General features: G+C 36.1%; 1 protein-coding gene across 1 annotated transcript in view; it reads right to left on the bottom strand.

Annotated features, from left to right (window-relative positions):
- KCNH7 (potassium voltage-gated channel subfamily H member 7) overlaps window positions 1–14,482 on the bottom strand; it is a 451,727-nt gene that overhangs the window by 172,380 nt on the left and 264,865 nt on the right. The window lies entirely within an intron of this gene.

The raw sequence follows: 14,482 nt of genomic DNA, 5'->3' as shown, positions 1-14,482 counted from the left end.
TTTAAGATTATTATAATTTGAGGTTATTTACTTAGGTTCATATAGACATCATTTTAGGGACATTTATAAGAAGTGTCTTTAAAATAAATTTTTTCCCCTCATATACTACAAAATAATTTTGGAAATAAATATAAAGAAGAGTCAAAATTAAGTTATTCATCCTCCTGCATGCCCACAACCAAGTGAGGTCTGTGATGGGGGCAGTGATCAAGGGACACTTCTAGTGTATGTGCCACCCAGGTACTCTGCTCCACAGCAGCTGCGCTGTGACTGTTTTTTCCCCTCGCAGTACTTGAGCTGGGTTTTACTCTTTCCAGTTGGTTCTCCCATCTCTCTACCAATACGGCAGTGCTCTTGATCTGAATCACTTGCCTACATTCTGTGAATTTCTGCAAAGGCTTTAACTCTCTCCTTTCTTCTGCCTCTCTGTCCACCTCCTCCAGAACTACAGTGAAACCCAGTTCAGGTGACAATCAGAAGAATCCCACTTTCTCCCTCAAGTTGCAATTACCCCTTGCAGCATAATGCATTAGGTATTCCACCTACTATGGGCTATGGTACAAATGTATGCTTTGAGTCCAAAATCAAAAATCTGAAAAAAACAAAAAAACATGTCAAACTATATTAATTAGAGAGTAAACTGATCACAAATTGCAATGTGGAAGGTATGGTTAAAAATAAAATATGCCTTTTTAAAAATTTTACTCAAACTTGAGTACCATTTTATGTGCCCCACTTTTATGTGTCCTACTCAAATCTGGTGTTTTTAAAAAAATAAAGTTCACTTTGAAATTCTTATATCCAAAGCTCTGTTAAAGGAACCATTTTTATAGATGTTGTGAGGTCTTGTGAGTTATTTTAGATAAATTTTAGTCTGTACACAGCCTAAAATAAATAAGTGAAAGAAGTAAATAGTGTTGGGGTAGGAAATTTACAAATAAGAATAAAAATAGTTATGCAGAGATGCATTTTGGGGGAATTCATACCCAGCCCTAAACTTTTTCTTTTTGCTTTGATCCACTAAAGGGAGGTGCAAGGGAATAAGAATAAAGTGCATCAAGTTCTGATATAAACCTAAAATACAAAATAGAGCCTTTTCTTAAAAGAGTTGTACCAGTGTAAAAGAATAAACAGATGGTCTACCAGTGGGAAAGGCGTAAAAACCTTTTGATGTCAAATGGTTTAGAAGTCATGGAACGATAGCATTTTAGAACTCATCAGATTCAGGCTCTTCAGTTAACAGATGAGGGATCTGAGCCAGAACATTGAAGGAACGAGACTCCAGAGTAATGAACAATTTGTAAAGAACTCAATTATAAGACCACACTTAAAGAGTTCCATATTAAAGAAGAGTAATGAATCGTTTGGAGAAAAATCAATGAGTCAGCTGTGATTAGTAATGGCAGAATTAGTAATAAAAGTGATGAATTACGCCAGAAGCTGCATAAAATGTTCTTAATATTTACCATTAATCCCAGTACCAATATTGTTATTTGCAAAGATATTATATTTTAGAATGTTTAAAAGCAAGGATATAAAAAACAAAAGCTCATCTCTCTCTTAGTTTACCATTTCTATGACTTCACACTTCACTACGAAGAAACCCATAATCATTATTTCCAAGTTGTCCAACTGTTTCTTTTGTGTCATTGCCACTGTCAGTCTTTGGTGTAACTGTTTTAAAATCGAAGCTTCATTGAATGCACCATGCATGAAACAAATGGGCCCAATGAAATGATGATGATATTTATATTGATGGGGTAAGGTAGCCCTCCAAAATGTGACTGCATAAACTGTATAGCTGAGTTATGGCTGTTTCTATGTGGATAATGGCAGGCAAAGGGTGTGAGTGGGTGTGTAACTGAAGTACATTTGTCTCAGTGATATTTAATAGATGGAGTTCTGAATTATGTGAACACAATTTATAATGTAGAGCTGTAGCACAGAAATGTATTGGTTAACGAAACAGGATAGACTTGTTCTCATCTTTAACAATGGACACCCACTGTGGGCATTAGTTACAGCTTTCTGAAATATTGACTTTCTGACATATAAACTTGACCTATATGTTTGTCTGTGATGAAGTTGATTCTCTTTGGGGGTAACTTCCAAAAAATGGTGAGGATGCCAAGTATAAGAATAATCCTTGTGTGGCAAGTAGCCAGAACATTGTGTTCCCCAAGTTCAGTAAAGTCAATGCCAAATTTCATTGCCACAAAATTTATGAATCGGGGAAACAAGTTTTTCTCTGTGTTTGGAAGTTTACATTTCTGAAGCATTTCTCTGCCATTTCAACATTTCCTATGAATGTATCTGGTCTTAGAGGTATCTGTGCTGGAAAGTTTTTTTCACCGCCCTGCAAGTAACTACCTTGTAACTACCACATCAGAAGAGGAACAGAAGTAGCATGCCATTCTGGCCTCCAGGAGAATTCAGGGCAGAGCAGAAGCCCTAGGTCCGAAGGGAAGGCTGTTCCCACTTAGCCAGGCTGGGAACACCTGGGAATCATCATATAGCTGGGTGACCAGCAACCAGGATTAAAAAGGGGACAGAGGGAGAGAAGAGAATATGTCCCCCATAAACAGTCACACCCAAGCTCTGACTGTTTAACCTTTGTGTATAAAAGGATACCTGCAATATTCAAGGTTAGAAGTGTTATGCCTTTGAAGCAGTCAAGTATGAAAAACTTGTGTTTTTCATATGAACACACAGTTTTAATGTCAGTATCATACTTCCAATACGGAAACTGAAGGATAAAACAGATAAAGCTATCTTGATTTCGTGAGCTGTTTGTTCTAAATACAAATTTTATTTTACAAGTAGTTGTGATTTAAACATATTGCAAAGTTACAGAAAATTAAAGCGGCTGTAATCAGACTTCTTAAAAGGTGACTCTTCAGGCAATGGCTCATTCTCTGATTCACCTTCTTGAAATAACTAAGTATGAGGCCATTTTTCCAAAATGTGAGTTTCTGCAAAGATGTCTGCTGTTAAAACGGAATGATTCTTATATAAAACCAAGGCAATCGGCCAGCTTCATACTTAAAATATAGAATTGGAATAACATTTCTCTTTTCTTTCTACAATTTGGAAATATCATTTCCACTGACTATTGAATGTTATAGGCTCAAATATTTTTGCTCAGTAGGAGATTTCTCTCAGATCAGTAATTTTTATTTACATTCTACCCAGGCCATCCTTATGCATCTAATTTATATTAAAAACCCATGACGTATAATAGGTATGCTTCCCTCTTCTTTTCCCTTGAAGCACTTTCCTTTCCTTTTATTTATTTATATTTTTGTTGTAGCTGTTGTTTTTGTTGTGAAGTAGTAGCTGTCGTTGTTGAAAAAAACAGCATCTCATTTTCTTTAAAACAATTTTAAGTGAAAATGAAAACTTTGCCTTTGCATTGTGATTACAAAATTTTAATTAAAATGTATTATTGATTCACGGTGTGGGTAATTTTATGAAAATATTGCTCAGGTATGTAATTAAAGTTAGGTAATTGAGACAGGCTTTAGCTGTAAGGGTGTGGGTTTCATAGGGTAACAGACAGCTCCTTCAGTATGTAACATGCTGTTGCATGAACACTGAGCCTATCTCTTACTGGAGCGTGGGTGTCCTGGGTAGTGTTCTGAACTGGCTCAGCCGTGGCGCTGGGGTGATTCTGTGCTGCTGTGCGAAGGCAAAGTATAAAGTAGTGGATATTTCTGGTGTTAGCTACTCAGAGAAGAGAGGCCCGCCCTTAGCTCAGATGTCAGAATATGGGAGGCAGACTTGTCTCTTTGTGGGCCCTTCTCACTTGGGGCCGGGCTTTGAGAAAGCCGAGAGTATCGCCAGGTGGTCAGGGAAGGGTGACCTCTGCCGGGGAGAAGCAACTTGCTGGAGAATGGCAAATGGAACGGGATCTTCCAAACTGGCTCTCCAGTGTCTATGTTACTTTCTTTGTCTTGCCCATGTTGCTATTCCTGGGCCCTCAGTAAAGTCTGATTTAAATATTCTAGCATAAACTCAGCCCTTCTAGAATCCATCTTCTGGTTGGGTGTCCACACTGGTGCCACCACAGCCCAGTGGGACCGTGGTAATAGAAAAGAATGCTTGTCCTTGTGGAGATCCTACTGCTATTGCTAACATTTGAGATAAGGATAGAGCTTTGGTCTTTCTTCCAGCTATCACTTATCTGACTCAGAAACACAAGGTCACTTTCCATAGCATAACTATTTTAGACGCTTGTAATTTAAATGACTGCCACTAAATGAAAGGTGGCATATTCACTGAGTTTAAATGTGCAAGTTATAAGCACCTCCCAGGCAAGGACAACTGACAAGGGTTTGAGCTGGGTCTCTGCCATGTATTATCTGAGGAAACTTGCTTACTTTATCTGAGAACTCAGTTAATACTCCCTTGCGGCTGGTTTTCAGCATGAAATCATATAATGACTTACATGAAAGTGCTAGACACATAAATAGTACCATTTAGTAAGCAGCAACTGATAACAGCTCTAAGGTATGTAGGCATTTACGTTTTAATTATACCACCTCATACTGTACTTTTTGGTATGGAAATTTACACACACCCTTCTCAGTGATGGTTTTATTTGCATGGCTTAGAACACAAGGTGGTTATGCTTTTTCTAACTAATGGTAAAGCTAGGATGAAATGGCTTAAGTCTAACAGATAAAAAAATGCCTTTGCAAAGAGTCAACAGCTTCCTGTGTTGTGCCCTTGAATTTCCAGATATGACTGCTTACCTACTATTCTTTAAAAAAAAAAGAAGTAAAAACTGAGTTCAAAGTTTATAAAGTGCAAACTAGAAAAACTAACCCAGCATGTTGACTGTTGGATGAAAGCATATAATTAGAGTTCTGCAAATGAGATCCTTTTGGATATTAAGAGGTGACTTCATGGCATTGTCTCTTTATGGTTATAGACAGTGTCTGAATCTAACAATCTGTCAAGTTAAAAAAAAAAAAATTAGGGCTTCCCTGGTGGTGCAGTGGTTGAGAGTCCACCTGCCGATGCAGGGGACGCAGGTTCGTGCCCCAGTCCGGGAAGATCCCACATGCCGCGGAGCGGCTGGGCCTGTGAGCCATGGCTGCTGGGCCTGCGCGTCCGGAGCCTGTGCTCCGCAATGGGAGAGGCCACAACAGTGAGAGGCCCGCGTACCGCAAAAAAAAAAAATCCTAGTTCTCTCCTTTTCCCTTATCATTCTCTTGTGCCTGGTGTTTACAACAATGATTTATTGTGTGATTATTTAAGGAATATATTTTCCCAATAAAACTAACAGTTATTCTTATCAGAGGCTTAAAAATTTAAAGTTTTCATTTGTTAATAGCAATAAACTATTAAAGTTCAAAATTACTTTCTTTCAAAACTTAAAACTGATGTATTACATTTTCTTCTTCTATATCCTCCTCTCCACATAAAATTCATTTTAAAACAATTATCACGCCATATATGTTGCTTCTTTGATACTGTTTTTCCACCTTCATTTTTACCTTTTTTTTTTTTTTTTAACCTCTTTTCCAGAATCTCTGTGTAGCATGGTTAGGACTTGTATTTTTCCTACCTGGTTTACAGATATGACCCAGAGAGTTTAAATGACATGACCAAAGTTAAGGAACAAGGCAGAAATTTCACAGATGCCGAGTCCAGTTAAAAGCATTAGCGCAGACCTTGAAACAGAATGTTATATTTGCAGAATTCTTAATGAATTTTTTTAGCTCTGCCAACATGAAGCAGGCCATGCACCCCTGAGGAAACTGAGGTCCAGAAAGGTAGAAGGTAATTCATTAACCCCTAAAATTGCTTATACAATTAATCTGTTCTGCTTTCTTTCTTGGAAAACCTTGGGAAGACCCTTTGTGGTAAATCTAAAGAGAAATTTATCCAGGTTATTTTTCTTTATTATATATTGCAGAATATTTTATAAGTGACCTTGACCACTAATTCTTTGTAACATTAAGGATGAGAAGGATTATTGGTTTAGGATTAAGGAAGTACAACATAGTATTTTTGCATCCATAAAATTACTTCATGATTCTACTTCTGAGGGTCATTAAGGGCTAGATCTCCACTCTCTTTATTTTTAGCATCCCCAGATCAATATATCATCTTCTGTATCGAACTTCTTATTCCATATTTGATGAGTTCAGAAAATTTATAATAGCTTTCTACAGTCTCTCCAAAACCCCACCTGGTTAAAATAAGTTTAGCATTAGGTTAAACATGTTATTGGGAGCGATTTTTATTTTTGAAGGCTAATTCAGCTCAGCGATGGATTAGTGATAGCATATCCCCTTAACCTCCAAAGTAATTTGTTTTTATGTTCTCAGCTTGGAATCATGTCCTCATATTAATATTTCATACCAACAAGCAGGGGCCTCAATGTGTCCATCTGTTATACTGGCATAATGCCTGCCACCCATATCTGAATATTGCCCTTAGGAATGAGTAATAATTTTCAGCCTTCTTCAGTTATGTTTTTGGTTTTTGGGTGTTTTTTTTTTTTTTTTTTGCATTTGGTCTTTTCTAAATGATGCTTAGACTAGAGTAACATACGATATATTTCTTTCCTGATCATCACTCATTAAAATAACATGTGCAAATAAATTACTTTGTTCAGAAAAAAATAACTAGCCCTAAGAAACATCTCCATTACATGAGTTAGACAACATAGGCAATCTAAATAGATTTTAATTATTTAGTATATTCCTCCACTGGGATATGTTTTACATATAAATGTCGGGAAAATTAGCAGCATACAAAATATCTTGATAAGAAGTACCAAACGGTGACAATTTTTACTGAATGGTAAAATAAGATGGAAAGGAAAAAAAGGCAGCATTATGTTTCTGTATGAAAGATCTCAACATGTCCTGTTAAATAGTCACCAGTCGAATGGTGGTTCAGTTACCCTGATGCTGTAGAGCAGAGACTCGTTCCCGTGATTCTAAACACATACAAGAACAATGCAAATCTAAAGTCAGTCCTTGGTCCTCCAAGATCACTGCAAGGGATGTGAAACTGTATTTTAAAAATTTCATCATCTGAAGAGTTTTCTTGCTATATTTTAAGTTTGGGAGCAGAATAGTGGGTAGGAATGTACTGACACCTTGGATTCAACTATTAGCTTTTTTATTCTGAGGTATCTGACCTTGGACAAATTACCAGACTTTTTGTGCCTCTGTTTCCTCATCTATAAAATACAAGGATAATAAAGGGTTTTGTGGGGATAAATATAATAATGGCTATAAAGTGCCTAGTATACTAAATAATAAATATTAGCTTATTATTTATTGCTTTAAGATACTATAAGTCACTTTCATCTATCTGGGAACCATGCCCTGCCCAGTTAATGCTCACAGTGGAGAAGAGAATGTCTTTGAAAGACGTTAACCTAAAAGGCCACTGCCTTCTGCGGAGTCTACCACCACCAACCCTTTCCTTCTCAAAAGAGGTATCTGTTGTTTGTTACTCTGCGTTTTCCTTTCCATCATATTTCAAGGAGTTCACCAACCTCATAGTCAGAACAGTTACCTGGATTTATTATGTTTTCTAAATCTATTTTTATGTAAAGCATGGTCACTTTGTCCTAGTCCAATTTTATTTAGGGATAGCATAAAATTTTGAAACTTTCAGGTGCTCAATAAAATCTTCATAGGTATTTTCAGCTCATTTATTTATACTAAGATGAGAATGAGGTTTCCTCAGACTTAGTCCCCTATGGCCTAGCCTGTGGGCAAAAACGACCTGCCTAAATTGAACTAGTTGTCTTGAAATATATAATCATTAAGTACAGGAAGGGAAAATAAGAGATTGTCAATTTACTACCTTATGTAAACGACATTTATTCATTAACTCATTATTCATTTAATCAGGAAACATTTATTAAGTACCTAGTAAAGACCAGGTACTTTTTACTAGAAGCTGCAAAGACAAGACAGTTAATTGCCATTGAAGGGTTTTCAGTCTGGTGAGCAAAGGTGAGGGTTAGGATTGGGGAGCCTAGTCTTAAAAGATGAGCAGGATTTGATCAGCTGAAGGGGGATGGGGGAATTCAGGTATTCAAAGGATATGGTCTAATGATGACCTGTGAGTAGTGTGAGTTTTCACTGAACAAAGACAGAACTATTACTATTGATATAGCTGTTTATGACATGAACTCAATACATACTACAAGAAAACAAGATAACTGAAAAATATGACCATTCCTTAGGAGGAAGATGATAATTACAAAATTATCAGTTCAGCTATATATCATACTCCAAAATAACTCTCCACACTCTGAAGTCAAATCTTTTTCTAATAAAATTGGAATTTACAAAGGGTTCAGCACAAATAAGACACCTCCTTTTAACTCTCCTTCCTTCCTTCCTTTCTGAATAATTCAGTCCAAAGGCCATTAGGTGAGGTTAAATAAGGTCGGCATCTATGTAAAACTGGGAGCTGGAATTGAGTAAAAGTGAGAACATGTATCACTATCATACATGTTAATTGTCTGAACCCTCCATGAGGGCAAGTTTTTTTCAGGCTTCTTCCTTCTCATCCACCTCCCTACCCCCAAGCTAAAAGCAAGTATGGCTCATGGGAAGCATCTGAATGATTACGGTAGGAAATGCTGTAAGTCACACCTACTGTAAGTTTTACTTATTTATTTTTATTGTTGACCTCTTTTCTCTAGAATGTAAGTTTTATAGGGTAAGTATTTTTACTATTCTTCTCACTGGCTACCACAGAGCCTGGCACACAGCAAGATCTCAATAAATAATTTTCAAATTTAAAAAGTGAAAAGAATGATTTGCACAATACAAATGCATATGAAACATTGTCATTTATTTTAACATCTTTAAGGCATTAAATTAAATACTTTGTATAATCTCTATTTCTAGTTGATTAAATAATTGAAGCATTATAATGAAGCAAAGGTTAGTGACATTTTAATAAGCATTTTTTTCTGTGTTTGGAATTTATTGCTGAGTTGCATGGTGAGCAGACTCAGTGTTTTAGGTATATATGTGTTGAAGAATGAAGTTAAAGCTATTAGACAGTATAAAAAAAAAGAAAATCTAAAGGTATATAAGAAATATGTAAAGGAAGGAAGTCTAGCCAGAGATAGTGAGAAGAATGTAAAATTTGGGGGGATTTTATGAAAGTTATTTTAAATAAAATCAAATGTAAATAGAGCGCAAATAGCATAAGAGAGATTTATCTTATCTTTTTTTAAAAATACATTTTTGGCTTCTTATAGTATCTTTACAGTTTTTCTCAGATATTGCACATATGACATAAATACAACTGTAATTTTAAAAGAAGTCATAAATTTTGGTTCTGAAAATAATTTTCATGAAAAAACAAATATAGCCTAATAATTTTCAGACGGTGTCTGAAACTAATCCCTTCAAAAAATATTGTGAAATGGTGGGGGAAAAAAACCTATATAAATTAAATATCTTAAATTGTATAGTACCTAGCAAAGTCAAAAGGGAAATTGTATTAGGAGATGGAAGAATTCTGAAATCAAGCCATGATTGAGGGAGAGACCCTTAAGGCTGAGAGTAATAGCTCATTCCTGTTTATTGTGGCCTTATCTAGCCCCCAATGCCTGAAAAAGAGGAGGTAAATAAATATTTCTGGAAGAAATAAATAAAAAATGAATGAAAGTTTCCATTTAACAAAGGCACTATTAATAACAATTAAATTATAATTAAAAATAGATGTAGAGATTCAAGGTGAAAAACCATAGAAAACACCAAGCTAATATAATTACTTTGCTTGGGAATTTAGAAAAATTTTATTTATTAATTACATGTTCTCAGAATTGTTATAAAATGTTTATTATTTTAATATGTCTCCAGAGAAGATTATTTCCTTCAGTCCACTAGATAGGTACAAATATATCTGCTACCTTTTATTTTGTGTTTACATTGTATAAATCTAAGTTAGAATTAGACAAATTATTCTAGGTCCTAGTTTGGAAGAATTATTCAACGTGTTACGTTCAATAAGGTTACTCAACTATTTTACAGATATATTGCTATATATTTAATTAGCAGGAAATTTTTGTTCTAACTTTTAAGGAAAATGTAAAGAGATATTTGTATCATAGTTTAATACATATGCAAGTACTTTGTTGTATATATTTACCAGGAAAAAATGCCTGTGAGAATGGGTTGCTATATAAAGTATGAATGTTATAAAAAGGGCAGAATAAGCATATTTGTGAATCACAATTTGTCATTTGTTCAAATTATCAAACCTCTTACTCTCAAGTGGGTAACTTTTTATGAATTTGAAATTTGTCTTAAGTTTTGGTATTTAATCACCTTCAGTTACATAATTCACCGACTATCCATTGAACAAGTCTATAAAACACAGGTGTATTTGCATCTCTATGGCATAGATATTTATATTTCTCATTGGACATCACAAACTATATACACTAAAGATCAATAAACATGAATGTTTAATACGGTGCAAATGTTACTGCTTGAGAGAGCTTGGGCTGTACGTACTAACTTTTCATTAGTCATTCTTCAATTTGACAGAAGAGCCTGTCTCAGCTCATTATTTCTGGGTTTTAATGGTCTCTTTTTAACTCTAGCACAGTTTTTTTTTTTTTTTTTAGTCTTAATATCTTCTCTTTGTTAAAAAAAAAAGAAGGAATAAAAACTCAATCATATACCTGTTAAAAAGTTGGCTCAATAGAAATGTAATATTCCTTTATTATGGTCTCTTAATACAGTTATATAAATGCACTTGAAGTGTAGGCTATTTACCTAATAGATAATAGGTAATAGATTGTAATGACTTTCTGAAGCAACTGAGGGCAAAGCCCTTTTTTTTGGTTTTTCATTTAAAAAAATTTTTTTTTCATTTGTTTTTCATTTGAGCATTCAATGTTATGAATGCCACGTGAACTGTCTAGAAGAGAAATCCCCAAATACTTTAGTAGTGTTTATCCCTTTGACTTCCGGAACGAAAATATAGAAAGCTGGGGCTGAAAGGAAACTGAGCTCATCCTGCAAGTATGAACATGACAAGAACAAAACTGGGTGGTGGCTGTGATACCACAGCCAGCCCCTGCAGGTCCAGAAAGCCTACTCCTTGCAGACTCAGTTCCATATTTTTTTCTCTATTATAGTATTACCAAGATAGGTTTACAAAAGTAGACCATTAACTGTTGTTTCTTGTCATGATCAAATAGTTTTCAGGTAGAATACTAAACGCTTGGGTAGATGACAATAGTAAATATTGCATGAGTTTACCTTGGCATAGAACATTAAATGCCAGTAGAAGTGTTGGGCACGGGAGACTTCCACTCTCCCGATTTTCCAGTTACTGTGGTAAAACTATAGTGCTCATTCCAGGCATGGCCTCAGGACAGCCCCAGGCCCCTCCTCTCTAGCTAAGTCAGTTGGCTGGCAGGCTTAGCCCACCATCCAGAGCTGGGAATCTAAATCTGGGAGGTTTAGAGCTGTAAAGCCTTCTATTCGGGGACACAGGATCAAATCACATCTGCTGCTGGTTTGCTCCTGACCTTGAAGATCAAGTGGACTAACTGGCCTTCTGCCTTATTCTTCAACCCTGTGTCCCTTTCCACACTTACCCTACTCCTGCCTTCGTGTCTGAATGCCAGCCTTTGTAACCTGCTTTGCTCTCTACTCCTCTAGGCTAGTCTCCCATGGGAGATTTCTGCCTCTATCTATTGTCTGGGCCTCTGCTACATGCAGACAAACTGCTCACCTGCCTGCCTGGAGTTCCTGACACTGTGCTTTACTGCCTGTCCAGTCACCATCTTAACTTCAGTTGGATCTCCTCATGCCAAATGACGTCCAGGATGACCACCTTGGCTTCCAACCAACCATGTTTCCTGCATGTTTTGTTCTATTATGGTGCTTCTCCCAGCACCAGAAGCTGCATCTCACACCCTAGAGACTGACATTCCCAGGGAATAGATACAATTTCAGGTCTGGCCACTATTGTCTGCCCCTTTCTTCTGCATGTAACTACATTGCCTGGCTACATCCTAATGGCATTTTCAAATACTTTCTTATGCCTTTAAAAAACAAATAGCATTTATTTGTGAATTCACTAGGAGTATAATATTTTACTTTGAAACTAAGAAGATTATGCTTAAGTGATTTGAAATGGGAGAAATAACTAAAAAAAAAATTGCTTAACCAAATCACTACTTTAGTTAAAAAAAATCCAAAACTAGCTCACAGAGATATTTCAATTTCCCAGTTAGCCATAGAACTGTAAAATTAATTTAAGCCAAACAATTATTTTTGCAGTGCTTGAAGCATTATGAATGATGTTACAGATAGTTGACTCACTTACAGGAAATGGGGTTTTGCCATGCATAAACAGTTTTGAGAACCACATAATTTGGGCTGGATTTAAAATAGAACCCATCAGTTTTGAAAGAGGTATGAATTTGGCAAAGTGCGTTTTTCGAATAGCAACATTCATTCTTCGCATAAAGAGAAATCATGGCTGCACACCAAGTAACTGTTTTTTTTTTTCTTCTTCTTAATTGATGTAAAGAATTCAAATTCTCTCATGGAATTTTCCCTGTGACTTTACTAACTGTTGGTTTGTTAAACTTTTTTCTCTAACACTATTTGAGGGTAAGAATGAGGAGTTCTTGAGGCAAAAGACAAGAAAAATTGCTGCTCCTTTAAGTTCTCTGCAACTTTGCTTGAGTTACATACCCGCTCTGGCTTTCCTTTTCTTTTTCTGTAAAATCAGGGGCTTGAGGATAGTGAGAAGGAAGGAGAGGAAATATCTGCCAAGTCTAACATCAAGATTTAGGAGTCAGGGAACTTGAAATGGAACCGATTCCTTACTGAGCTCTGTTCCTTAAAGGCAGAAAACAAAACAACCTGGAACTGTTATTAAAATCAGCCACCCCTTCTTTTTATCTAGTCTTAATGTTTCCCTATCTTTCTCTTAAATCTGTTTTTCCTCAACAATGTACCTCATTCCACTTCCCCTCAGAATTCCATCACAGCCACAAAAATATTTGTCGTTTTCTTCCCTTTTGGCAAGAGAAGTATCAAGGAAAAAAGTGGTGAATCATAGATTTTTAGAGCTAGCAGGGACTGTGAGGACGACCAAAAAAGTATTGTAAACAAGAGATAAGACATGAAAAAGAGAAAGGAAAGTTTGAACTGGATCTGGTAGGACTGGGAAGAACAGAGGCTCTTTCCACCAGAATAATGTATTGTAAGCTCTTCCTGCAATTTCTGTTCTCCCTCTACCTCACTTAATGCCACATCAAATTATATTAATATCTTTAATTTCAGAGACAGGGAAGAAAGCAGGAGCAGTCACATAATGAGAAACCAAAAGAGGTTTCAAAGTTTGCTGCTCTGGAAACTTCTCTGGAAGCTGGCCTAATATGGGGGAAAAAAATTGGTGAGCCTTAGGTCAAAAGCCTTGAAATTTGGACTTTGGACTCTGGACTCTGGACCCAGCTTGGCCATTTGTATGAGTTTTCCTGAAACTTTAGCCAAGGCACTTAACCTAATTTCAGTTATTTCTATAAAATAGAGGAATATAACCTGTTCTTTTCCTCACAGAGTTCTATTAACTTAGATGAGAAAGATTTCTAGGGAGAGAATTTTATAAACTACAAAACACTCTTGCATAAAGTACTTCAATTATTTATTTTTCCTGGGGTGGACTTGCCCAGTCCTCACTCAGGTAGCATGATTTTATTTAAAAGACAGTCTTTTCTAGAATTTTCTGCAAGTTCCTGATTAAATGAATGAAAAAAATAACTTCATATATTTATATTACCAGTGTCAGGTTCTTACCACATAGAAGTTGCTACTTTCATTTCACAATTGAAGCAATAGCACCTAACAAGGTTAAGTCACCTGTCCAAGGTCATAGAGCTCCTAAGTGGCTAAGATATGATTCCAATCTGCCTAATTCCAAAGTCTATGATTCTTCCACTAGAATGCTGTGCGCTATGGGTCCAAGGAATACTGAGACAAATCCCTATGCTGCAATACATACACAGGTCAAATGTGCTTTAGTGATTTGCGACATTTTCCACAGAAAGTTTTTCTATAGCATCTCTAGAGCACGACACTCATTGGATATTCTCTTCTCCCATCATTTTTACTGATTTATTTGGTGCTGACTCAGATCCTCTATAAGCACTGAGTGGAATCAAATTTGGGAACTGACCAGAACAAAAGGCAGAGACATTTTTTAAAAGATGGGGTAGATTTGAGCAAAATTGTCAAGAAGGTGAGCATGTGTTTACTCTTGCCCAGGGCTCAGTCTGCATCTTTTCTTTCTTTTAGTCATTTTTCCCTTTTGATCGTTCTGTCAGAACTAATTCTCAGGAGGCATCTGTTTTTAATTGTTTATATCTTAGTGGGAAGAAATGTGGTTGTTAAGCAGCCCTGCCCTGGGAATATTCATTATAATTCATTATCTATAATCTAGTGAAATAATTTGT

The sequence above is a fragment of the Aethalodelphis obliquidens genome, unplaced genomic scaffold (assembly GCF_003676395.1).
Source record: "Aethalodelphis obliquidens isolate GAN/ISIS:26980383/991018 unplaced genomic scaffold, ASM367639v1 scaffold2, whole genome shotgun sequence".
Classification (NCBI taxonomy): domain Eukaryota; kingdom Metazoa; phylum Chordata; class Mammalia; order Artiodactyla; family Delphinidae; genus Aethalodelphis; species Aethalodelphis obliquidens.
The sequence above is the reverse complement of the archived record's forward strand: the minus strand, read 5'-3'. Positions and strand labels throughout refer to the sequence as shown.